Genomic DNA, 12921 nt, shown 5'->3' on the forward strand with positions numbered 1-12921 from the left:
AGCAGCTTTGAAATCGACGAAGAGATGGTGTGAGTCGGTTCTCTTTTCACGGGTCTTTTCCAAAAATTGGCGCATGGTGAATATCTGGTCGGTTGTTGATTTTCCAGGTCTAAAGCCACACTGATAAGGTCCAATCAGTTTGTTGACGGTGGGCTTTAATCTTTCGCACAATACGCTCGATAGAAACTCATACGTGATATTGAGGAGGCTTGTGCCATGGTAGTTGGCGCAGATTGTGGGGTCCCCTTTTTGTGGATTGGGCAGAGGACACTTAAATTTCAATCGTTGGGCATGCTTTCGCCTGACATTTCGTCTGATATTTTACAAAGAAGCTGATGCATGCTCCTTATCAGTTCTTCACCGGCGTGTTTGAATAGCTCGGCCGGCAAATCCATCGGCCCTTCCGGTTTGTTGTTCTTCAGGCCGTTAATTGCTATTCGAACTTCTTCATGGTCGGCCGGTGGAACGTCTGTTCTATCATCATTGATTGGGGGATCGGGTTCGCCTTCTATACTTATTATACTTTCATTGCCATCCAGGAGGCTGAAGAAGTATTCCCTTCATAATTTTAGTATGCTCTGGGTACCGGTCACTAGATCATCTGTGTGGGCTCTGGGGGTACTTGGCATGATATCTTCACGATATTTGCCAGGGATTATTATCTAATGAAGCGCTATAAGATATATATGGATAATATGTATTAAAATTTTTTTTTCAGACAGCTATAGTATGTAGCTGAAATTCAAACGGAACGATCAAAATAAAGTTGCTTCTTGATTCCAACGTATCTTCTAATACTTTAATTTTTTTCAGTATTAAAAAACGTATTGCCATTCTGGAGTACATAACTATAAAAATTATACATACTACATTACTTACAATACAAGCTTACATTAAGCTTAAAATTTTTAAGCTTACATTTCCTTGGTATTACAAGAAAAATCATTTTATTTGATATTATTATGTTCACGCAATACTTGCTCATTTTAATATAATCTGCTAGAAAGGAATGTTGACGATGAACACTAAAATTTTTCCAGCAAGTTGGATTGTAGCGTACACATTTCCGCAATTACATACTTATATATTAAATCAAAATCACATTTCATCCGAAAAATTTTGCTGGAAGACTCCACAAGGCGAACAACAACAACTAAAACCAAGAAACATTTGTCACTACATGTTTGGATATAAAAGCTTTTGCTTAAATTGTGGTGTAAGTAGGTGTGACAGGAAGAAATAGAAGAAACCTAAAACGAAACACTTTTATTGTCACACGTTACCCCTGTGTTACACGCGCTAAAACTTCGTATATGTCGACATATCTACTTTGAAAATCATGCGAAATTGTGTGCATGTGGTACGAATAGTAGAAAACAATGGCTTCCTAAAATATAAAGTACGTAAATATTGATTGTCAATCTTCGCACCTTTCGTGCTAGGTTTATAGCTAGGTTAGTTTCTTGTTTCATACTTTATTGTTTACTTGTTAACTACCTAAATACCTGTGTGCTAAACCAACAAAGCCACGGCACGAAACCATCGACTTCAAAGGTGCAACCATGCCACAATATCCAAAATGTTGAAAGAAAATTATGCTCATTGTCATAGCATGGTTGGCTGCAGGGTAAGTGAACGATAGCAGTATAGCCAGAATAAGGGATTTATTTTGAAACAGGCTTACAAACCACACAGAAAGCAAATGTTTACACGTAGATAATTGGATTAGCATCAAAAACCAAAATCTTGAGCAATATACCTATAAGCGTCAACACATACTTGACATACGAATATTAAAACACCTTGCTTATGAAAGTGCTGAAAGTAAAATAGGAAAACTGTTGCTTCGACAGTTGGTGTTGCATACATATTGTGGTTTTTGCGGTAAAACATTTTGCGTTTCAACAATTTTAAACACGCCGGTGAGTATGTGCTCATTTATGAAGCGTGAAAGCACCGTAACTGATAAACAATTATTTTTCCCAACTATGTTTTGCAAGTAGTAATGGTATTTAATAAATCTAATTACGGCATTATTATTAATATTATTTACTACGGTAAAAGAATAAGAAATCGGAATAAGATCTGTAAGGTAAAAATAAGTTCGGATATAACCAAATATTTCATACTCTTGCAACTTGCAAGCATCAGCGATGGATCTTTAGGTACATCTTGTTAGTTGTATGGGGTCTAAAGCAAGTTTTCTCTTAATTTTTTTCAGTCAAAGCACAAAGATGCACCAGACATGCCACCATCAGGAAATGATTTTGTCTGAATTTAAATTAGAAATCTGATACATTGACCAATAACTTTGGAAAAGAGTAAACTATTTGTACTGGAGTCCAAATATTCGGTACCTGGGGCCTTACAATTTTTTGTTGGATTTGGAAAATTATTGTTCATAAGGTGGCATACTCTAAAGGCATTATTCGTGGAAATTGTTATACTGCTATAATAATTGTTCCTTGATTTTTGCACTCGAAAGGGAAGAATCAGATGGAATTTAATATTTTGTTATTCATATTATTAAGTAGCAGGCGTGGCTGTTAGGAATACCAAATTAAGTTGAAATCGGTATGGTGGGTCCCGAGTTTTCAGATTTCAGAGAGATTTCAACTAAAAGTTAGTGCCGTCGCACCCATTGTCATATTTTTACCCTGGCTCCTATAATGCCTTCTTTTTCTATCTGGGAGTAAAATTATATGTCTCTGATATTTCGTCATTGATTTATCGCACTTTTAGTAGTTTTTACCGATATATAGGGAGTTGACGGAGTTATCTTCCCATTTCAAACCTTTTTACCGTGTCGATAAATGTACTATAGGGATTTTTAGTGAGCAATTGTGGATAATGTAGCTTAAGTGGTATTGGATATATACTCGTAGTATGTATATTAAACCTCTTAGAAATCGGTAACATTCCCAGTTTTTAAAAATTTTTAGCCCACAGGTGCCACTTGCTACTGCGATCACCTGTGCCAAATGACAGTTTTTTATTTAATTGAATGGTTATGGCTTTTTATTAATTTTCTTTAATGTTCATGAAGATATCTCAATTTTCATTCCAGTTACAGCTTGCAGGGACGGGCAGACAGGCAGTCACCCGGATTTCAACTCTTCTTGATACATACAACCGATAGGTGAACAAAAATATTATACTCTTAAACAACATGTTGCAAGAGTATAAAAATGTTGCGAAAGATTTAAACCTAAAAATTGCGATAAAATCGAGAATAAATCACTGTCAAATCTGGTAACGTCTTGAGTAGCTCAGGTATACTTGACAACGTATTTGCAAGCAACTTTTTATATATATAGTACATACTACTATGGGAAAAGGATAGTAAGACGTAATCATAATTCAAAGCTTGTCTTTCTGAAGTACAAAAAAAGTGCATTCCACGATTTTTACAATGAGTGAAATTATTCAACAAAGAAGGTGCATCAAATTTCTGATGCCGAAACGTTCAGTTGGAAAAGGCCGTCTGTGATAACTGTTTCGTCCGAGCAGTGTTTTTGATTGGTACAAGTTATTCAAAGAGGGTCGAGAACGCGTTGACGATGAACTGTGTTCAGAATGGCCATCACCATCAACTGGTGAACATCATGTCAATAAAATAAAGGAATTGGTAATTTAGAATCGACGATAACTGTCGAAAATCTTACTTGCATCGTTGGAATATCGAAAGGATCAGTGAAAACCATTTTGAAAAATCTTTTCGTCCTAAGAAAAGTGAAAACAGGATTAGTTCCAAAATCACTCAATTTTTTCGAAAAAAGCGTCGCGTTAACGTTTGTGAAACAATGCTTTTCGACCACCACGATGACATTCGGTCCAATATCGCAGCAAATATGAGCCGAAACCGGAAAACCGTCGTCGAAACAGATCAAAAATCAATATTATGTTGACAGTTTTCTTCGATTATCTAGGTGTGGTGCACTCCGAATTCCTTCCGACCAGCCAAACTGTCAGCAGGGAATACTATTTGAGTTTTATGCGTCGTTTACGCGAAGTTATTCGTAAAAAAGGCCGGAATTAGGGACCGACAACTCTTTGTTTTTGCACCAAGGTAATATACCGTCGCATACTGCATAGAATCTCCATACGTTTTTGCAGAATTTTCAACCATTATCGCACCACAACCGGTGTTTTCGCCTGACTTAGCTCCGTGAGCCTTCTGGCCAATCAGCAAACTAAAACCACCACTCGGCAATTTCCAATCAATTGAAGACATTAAGCGTGAATAGCTACGCGCATTGAAGGCTACTCCGGGAATTGACAACTGTTTCGAGAATTGGAAAAAACATAGATACAAGTGCATTGGCAACAAGGGGGATTCATAGATTTTTTAGAATAAATAATTCATAGATTTTTTAGAAAAAAAAATAAAAATTAAATATTTTAAAATTATGAGCGAAGTCTTACTGTTATATATTGAAAAGTATTATATAAATACGGCTTTGCAGCATTAAAAGAATCAGCATTTGCGACTAAGGTCATTAGCTTGATAATTAATTAAGTATACAACATACTAAAAATAACTATTTTCCCATATCAGATTTCAAAAAAGATTGACGGATAGATTTTATCAACTCTTTTATTTTCGACGGTATTTTATTTTTCAATAATCCTCTTGAATTAGAGCTTTTTTCATTCCAAGGATACTTAATCTAATGATTAGCAGGTTTCTATTTGATGTTGAAATGTGAGATTTTACATATTGCAATATGGGCATGCTTTTTATATTCTTTTAATACCGTGTCTTAATTATTTATCTCTTCACATGTACAAAATTTTATAAACACTTTTGCATTAAGCAAGGAAATCTACAACTTTGAAGAAGTTTTATTTATTAAAATATATCCTTCTACTAAAAATATCTTGGTGATATTTTTATCACAACATTCATTTAAAAGTTATATGCAATTATATTTATACATGAAATGCATTGAGCATTCATACAAGTGATTTATGCATTCCATGTTACTCATACAACAAGGTGTACTTTAGGTACATAGTACATTTGATGCATAACATTAATGTGTTTGTAAAAGAACTTATTAGTCATTTTTTTGTAGAGCGCGAAATTTTGTATTAAAATATCATATTCTTTCAGTTGTACATTTTTTGGTTTGGAAATAATGGGCGGTTGCAAAAACCAAATTAACTTGGAAAATAACACTTATCCTAATATAGTATATAAACAGGTTTATATGGAACCCTTTGGAAGCACCACAAAACTTCGACTATTTTTCTAGCAACAATGCCAAATACTATACAACAAGGATACATTACTAGTTAGCTATAACGATTGGGAGGGAGAGTGTATACCGGATATTGTAAGATGGTATAAGTGGCATAAATAATAAAACTAAACAAATGGATGCACAGCAAAGCTACTGAAAAGTTGCAGCATCATCAAAAGAGCAACCATGTACTTCATGCTTCGCAATTATGACCGAAAGTGCTTAATTGCTTGTAAGTAAAGTTTAAACACAAATTTATGAATAATTAGAAGTTCTTACAGCGGCGTATCTACGCCACTTAACATTGCCCACACTTAACAATGGCGAAAGCTTTTCGGTGTTTGAGCATCAATATGGGTTTTGGAAATGTGTTTGTGTTATAGTGAGCAAATAAATTATGGAATAGATGGAAAAGGGTTTGAGGAAAACATTTTACAATGAATAATTATGTGAGTTCATTACATATTTAAACAAAAAGTGGCTAAGTATAATAACTAGTGTATATACTTACTTTTCTATTTTTTTTGCATGACTAATTTTAACAGTGGATTTCACAACCGCTTCGAAATTTTTTTATATTTAATGCAATTATGCTTGTTCTGCTTCTACCACCAATTTTTTGCTATAGTAATTAATTAACCAACTCTGCATCCTTCCATAATCAAACATCCTTACGCTAAAAAATAAAGTCCATTTTTAAAATATTCCCACTGTCTGGACTTCTTTACTCATTGCAATTCTGATTTCACAGCAGCAAGGCTCCTTGAAACCACAAAAAATGTGGATATATTTCATTTACTTTTTACAGCTGCATTTCGCAAACATTCCCTAAAACAGATGAAGCCTTGCATTTATAATGCATAGTAATTAAATGGCACTATAGCGTAATGAGTGGTGGTGAAAGTAAAGTAAACAACAACAAGTAAGGAAGGGCTAAGTTTGGGTGTAACCGAACATTTTATACTCTTATAACTTCCAAGAATCTTTCGAGACTATACTGTTGCCTTGGACAATAATCCATACCAGATTTCGGGAGAACATATTGTCCAATAAAAAATTCTTCCCTGAAAAATTTGAATTTGATCAGTTAGCTAAAGTAGACTGATATTGGCGGTTTGATTATTAATACACTTAAATGGTAAACTCGATTCCGATTCTACTGGAAAATCGAGTTTTCTCGTAAAATAATCGATTTTTCGGAATCGATCTTCAGTAGTCGAAGTCGATTAAGAATCGATTCTTGACATTCGAAAAATCGATTACTTTACGAGAAAACTCGATTTTCCAGTAGAATCGGAATCGAGTTTACCATCCCTACTGGCAGCCATCGCGTGCACATATAATAACCTCCGCACAATAACCACCACAAAAAAAATGATTTTTTTCCATGTAATTTATATGGAAAACAGAAAATTTGAAATAGGCACTTCTTAATATTAATATTAAGAGCTCATCTTTTGAGTGACTTTCTTTTTCACATTTTCGAAAGTTTTAAGCCTGTTTTTCAGTTGAAAAAAATGGTTGACTCATAATGACACACCCTAATATATATATTTCGGGATTAGAGAAAACAAAACAAATATTAACCATTCTGTGCGAAGTTAAGATACATGGCTAGTATTATTGTGGTGAAGAATAATTCGCCTTCGGTGGGTGGGCTTCCAGATTTATTGAATAAAATAATCCACGTTATAAGTTATAAAAACTAATCGTGCGAAAATATTCGCGAGTTTCCATTTTTTGTTCAAAATGAATATTTTAAACGTTCTGAGTGTGTATAATATCAGAGTTGCTAGACTACAATACGATAGTTGCCAAATCTAGAAATATTAAAGCTCGCCTACGTACATATGTATGTGAATTTAGAAAAAATTGCATCAACGCTAACACTCAACCAAGAACTCACTCATGTCCTCATATGATACAGTCGACGCGTTCTATGTGATAAGCTAAGCCTTTACAGCTTAGCTGCCATAGAACTGTTGCATTTTGTTCTTTTGTTCAGTAAGTTCTACTGTTGTTGCATCAAAGACTCTTTACAACTTTGTTCCCCTGCAGAAGAGTTCATATATTCTGTTTACATGTATTCGTGTGTATTAGAGTTAGTGGGCAGAGTGTTTTTACTATATATGCTTAAACTGGCTTTTGAAAAATTGCACTTCAGTGTAAGTTGAAGTGTGGATAACTTTTGAGAGATTTTATATTTTATCTGGGAGATTTAAAAATTTTATGGAAAAGGTAAATGTGGTTTTGCTAGAGCTAGTGTTATACATATATTAATTCAAAAATTCTTTATTTTTATTTCATCTATGGCATGCAATGATGTTTCCCATATTGTACGTGGTTTCGAAAGAAAAAATCTTGCAATACTTTATGTGGAATGTAGATAAATATATGACGATCTGATAGCATTTCAAGACGTTTAGATGATTTTATTTTTGTTTTTAGCGCTGCATAAACAAACTCATATGATGAACCCAGATACATGAATATATAGAGAAACGTGATTAATTTTTTGTAAGCAGTAGTAAGTATACATGAATAATAAATGAAAATCAAAAAATGTTCATCTCATAATTGGTTTTGTGGAATCAAAGTAAGTTGGAAAGAAGTTTATTTATTTATTTATTTATAAATGTAAAAATGAATAATACAATTATAATACAATTATTTTTTTTATGCGTTTTTTTTTTTAAAAAAGTTATCAAGCTCTTAAAAAATCACCCGATGACCTATATGCTTAAACTAGCTTTTGAAAAATTGCACTTCAGTGAAGTTGAAATTAAGTTCTGAGAGATTGTATATTTTATATATTTAAAAATTTTATGGAAAAGGTCTAATACATGCTAGTGTTAAACAAATTAATTCAAAAATTCTTATCTTTATTTCATCTATGGCATAATGATGTCCCATATTGTGAGTGTTTTAGACCGCAAAAATCTTGCAGGTATTTTGAAATTTTGTAAATTTTGACGATCTGATAGCATTTTCAAAAGTTTAGGTGATTTTATTTTTGTTTTTACGCTGCATAAACAAAGATAGTCCTACATGAATATGCTGTGAAATGGTTTTTGCATTCGTCATGAATAATAAATGATGGAAAATGTTCATCTCATAATTGGTTTTGTGGAATCAAAGTAAGTTGGAAAGAAGTGAATGTTAATGATATTCGGTATGAGACCGTTCACACGCGCGAAGAAGCTTCTAAAGCTTTAAGAACTACTAGTTTTCGTTATTGATATGTTTGGTAGTTGCTTAGCAATTTTAAGTTGTTCGAAAATAACTTTGAGATGAACAGATACTATATATTTATGTTGTCAATTTAAGTTTAAAAGCTGAACTTGTATATACCTGCGTTCTTAAAGCAGCCACAAATTTCCCCCCAAAAAATAGTAAAATCCAAAATATTAAATCATTTGTAGTAAACCACTTTTTGTGCACAAAACTGCACAACTTATGGCCTAACGGTATCCACCGAAACTCATTTTTAACGTAGCTGCCAACATTATATTTTATTGGGTGGATGATGCAAAACTAAATAATTTTCGGTTCATGCTCCGATAAAAGTTTGTTTACTCAATATAGACAACGTTAAATTTTTTTCTTTTTTACACACATAAACACTTGTGTGAACAATGTAAGACTGCTACCAAGTCGGTACGCCAAAAATTATGCTTAAATTTCTGTTGAAAAGAGCATATGAATAACTGATGAGCTGAATAGAACAAATGAAACGATAAAGTTTAACCACCGCATCACATTTTGTACTCATAAACATGGGCAGGAGGCAGTAAGCGATGTAACTTGTATTAACCTTAAATAAAAAAAACATGCTCAGTCAATTTAGGTTGTGAAATCCACATTTCCAATATCTCGAAGCTGTAATAATTATAGTTTCATTTAACAACTTTTAGTCATACGTTAGCACACCTCACAGGCAATATGCGTAATTAGTATTATCAGATTAAGTTTATTGTTTCTTGATTTATATACTGGAAAGTGAATTTAGATAGAATTTGAAATTCGCTTAATTAAAAAAGACACCTACGTTCTTATACTATTTCGATAATTTTTGTATTGTGACATGGGAATATGAAAATAAGTATGGAGATAATTGATTTCTCATAAAAATTAAATTTTGACAACGGCTCTTACAAAGCGTTTTTTATCATCCTGAGTGAAAAATTTAATCTCTCTGGCTTATACAGATATTGATTTATCTGACTTTTAGCTGTCACCTATTTTCACGATGTGTTAAGAGCTGTCAAATTATGTGAAGTGATGCTCTCTGAACATTTGGGTGATATAGCTTAAATGGTTTGGGAGATATATAAAGGGTGAACGATTTCAAGGTTCCCTACTACTCTTTGTAAGAAAAATCACAGAAACTTTAAATTTAATGGGAAACGTCTATTACCATTCGAAAGAACATTCCTAAGCATTAATTTTTTGAAAATATCCCTTTTAAATGTTGGCCGCAGCTACGCCTCAGATAGTCAATCCGTTTAGTCCAATTCTCGATGACTCTTCGAACTTTTCAACTGTTTTCTGGCGAATGACATGCGTGAAGTTATCAAAACGTGAATATTCGCTCACCCAAGTATTCTCTCAATAAATCAATTGATTGATGCGTTGTGTGGAAGTGTGAAAGTGGCGCCATCTTGTCAAAACCATATGTCGCCAAGATCACGAGCTTTAATTTCAGACATGAAATAGTCGGATATCAAGACGCGATAACGGTCGCATCATTTTGATTTCACCTGCCCACAAACCGCACCAAACCCTTCTTTTTTCTTGGTGCAATTGTGGCTCTCGAATCTCTTCAGGTTGCTCCTCGTCTCAAGTGCGGCATTTCGCTTATCTACATACCTGTTGAGCCAGAAATAGGACTCATTCGGATCTTCTTGGAACTTTTCAAAAGCCCGTAGAGCGAAGGAAGTTGATTGAAAAGGTCGAGCGGTTTCAGTTCTTGTACAAGCTGTATTTTGTACGCTTTCAAATTAAGATCTTCACGTAAAATGTGCCAAGTCGTTTCATTCGTCAGTCCGAAATGCTGCGAACGGCGACGACTCCCCACTCTTTTTGTGTACACTCTCAGCATTGCCTAATATATTTTCATCACTGCGTGCTGAAAGTGTTTCGGTCGTGTTTTATCCAATAATGATTGCCAGGTCTCAAGACGGGTGATGGTGTAGCGGATAGTACGCTCCGTATACCCATTATATTAACATTATTAGCGAATCGCGCGAAACACATTTTTTACAGAACGTGAATTTTCGTAATAAAGTTAAACAATTTTCAAACGTTTTCAGGCGTAAGTCTTTCCATGATAAAATGCCAAACAATACTTAACAAAAACAATTTTTACAAATAGTAAAAATGAGTCAAAAGAAATATTTTTGAGCTGCACTGAAATGTGTTGTCAATAATCTTAAGAATAACTTCTTCCATTATTCTTACTTCTATTTGTCCGGTTAGTACAATATTTACTAATTGAGTTCTGCTTTCTCCAGACTGTATAAGGAAGTAAAGCAAATGGGTCTGGTAGTGAATGAGGGTAGAACATAATATCTTCTGTAATCAAAAAAAAAAACACAATCGTCGACTAAGCCCCCACGTAACTGTTGACAGTGATAACTTTGAAGTCGTAGATAATTTCGCCTAAAACTCTATAAGTCAATCACGATGACAACATCCGATGAGTCGACGTTACGAAATTCCGAGAGAAAGTTTCTGCGGAAGATTTATGATCCAATAAAGAAGAAGAAGATATATTCTGTACACTTGTTTTTATAATAGATTGTTCTTGTAATATACAGTTATTATTTACTGTTAATCGATTGCTTCTTCTTATTTCATTCGTAGTACGCGTTTTTTACTATGTCTTTCGAAAATAGTAGAAAATATTTATATGTGCACGGGAGCATTGGACAGTAGTTCTTTTTTATAGACGCGTTTGGAATTAAGTTAATATAATAAATTTTTTAGAATCTAAAAGTAAGTAAATAATTTAAAATTTTAAATAATTAAAATAAGATTCTAGTAAGTAATTTCGGACTTGTAGTCAAATATGCCACGGGGAAGAATCCTTTCAGAGTTTGAGCAGGGACGAGCACTAAGTTTGCGTGAAAGTGGTATAAAAATAAAAGAAATTTGCACAGTACTAAACCGCCATAGAAATACATTTAGTATTTTCTTAAAAAATCCTTCAAAGTATGGCACTAATCAACGCAGTGGTGGAAAACCCAAAATAGATTTTCGATGCAAACGTTAAATTCAACGCCTTGCACTCGTTAATCAAATGAGTAGTTCACAAATAAAGCGTCATTTGGATTTAGATGTCACAAGAATGCGAGTTTGTCAAATTTTTCATCAAAATCCTAACATAAAACACCTTTCTATGGTACCACAATTTCAAAACAAATAATTTCACGTAATACAACGGCTGCGGGGTCCACAACCTGACCTTTTGCCTAGCATTTACAGATAAATACCAATTTTGGGATGAAGAATGGCGAAGCGTTGTGTTCAGCGATGAAAAAAAGTTTATTCTCGATGGACCTGATGGTTTTAATAAATATTGGAATCATACACAAAACCCTCGGCGCACGTGTCTCCGTTGAGTACACGGCGGAGGTTCTATAAAGGTGTAGGCAGCTTTTTGTTATGAAGGAAAAACTCCAATATGCTACATATCAACAAAAATGAATGCACAAATCTATTTAGACTTGCTTGATAGTGAATTGATAGAATTTGCAGACCAATTTTAAGAGGAAAATTTGATTTTCCAGTAAGACAATGCCCCGATCCACAATGCAGCCCTTACTAAAAGGTTTTTCGAGTCACGAAACATTCCGCTTTTGGAGTGGCCAGCAATAAGTCCAGATTCAAACCCTATCGAGCATCTGTGGGGAATACTATCTGCTAGAGTTTTTAAAAGTGGACGCCAGTTTACTACCTCAAAACAGCCAAAAATGGCAATACAGAGAGAATGGGCTTCAATGGGCATGTCAACGCTAAAATCTTTGGTTTAATCGATGCCATCTCGACTTAACCAAGTCAAAATGAATAAAGGAAAGCATATTAATTACTAAAAACCTAATTTATCAGAATATTTGAAGAAAACAACTTATTTTATAACATGCACATATAAATATTTTCTATGAAGCATATGTTCAGTTTTTAATTTTGTTGTATGTACAACAGGAAATTTAATTAATTTTTGTTATATGATGTTACTATATAAATACATATATAAACAAAAACCAAAACTTTGATAGCTCGCTTCATTTCCAAATTCAACAGCTTTGAAGTCGTGCACATATAATTTCTTTACTAAGGTATAAGTTGAAATCCGTCCGTCAGTCTGTCCGTCCGTGCAAGCTGTAACTTGAGTAAAAATATAGGTATCTTGATGAAACTTGGTAGGTAGGTTCCTTATTACAAAAAAAAGTTCGACTTCAAAGATGGTCGTAGTCGGACCACTGCCACGCGCACAAATCGACTGACCGATTTCGACAAAATTTAGTACGTGACATTCTCCTTACATTCTTATATCACATTGTGAAATTAGGTGAAATATAGCACAATTTTAAATTACACTTGGTTCTTTCATTGTCTAGTACACAAATCAAGAAGAAATTATCATAACGAGAAAAAACTTGGCACGAATAAA

The sequence above is a fragment of the Bactrocera neohumeralis genome, chromosome 6 (assembly GCF_024586455.1).
Source record: "Bactrocera neohumeralis isolate Rockhampton chromosome 6, APGP_CSIRO_Bneo_wtdbg2-racon-allhic-juicebox.fasta_v2, whole genome shotgun sequence".
Classification (NCBI taxonomy): domain Eukaryota; kingdom Metazoa; phylum Arthropoda; class Insecta; order Diptera; family Tephritidae; genus Bactrocera; species Bactrocera neohumeralis.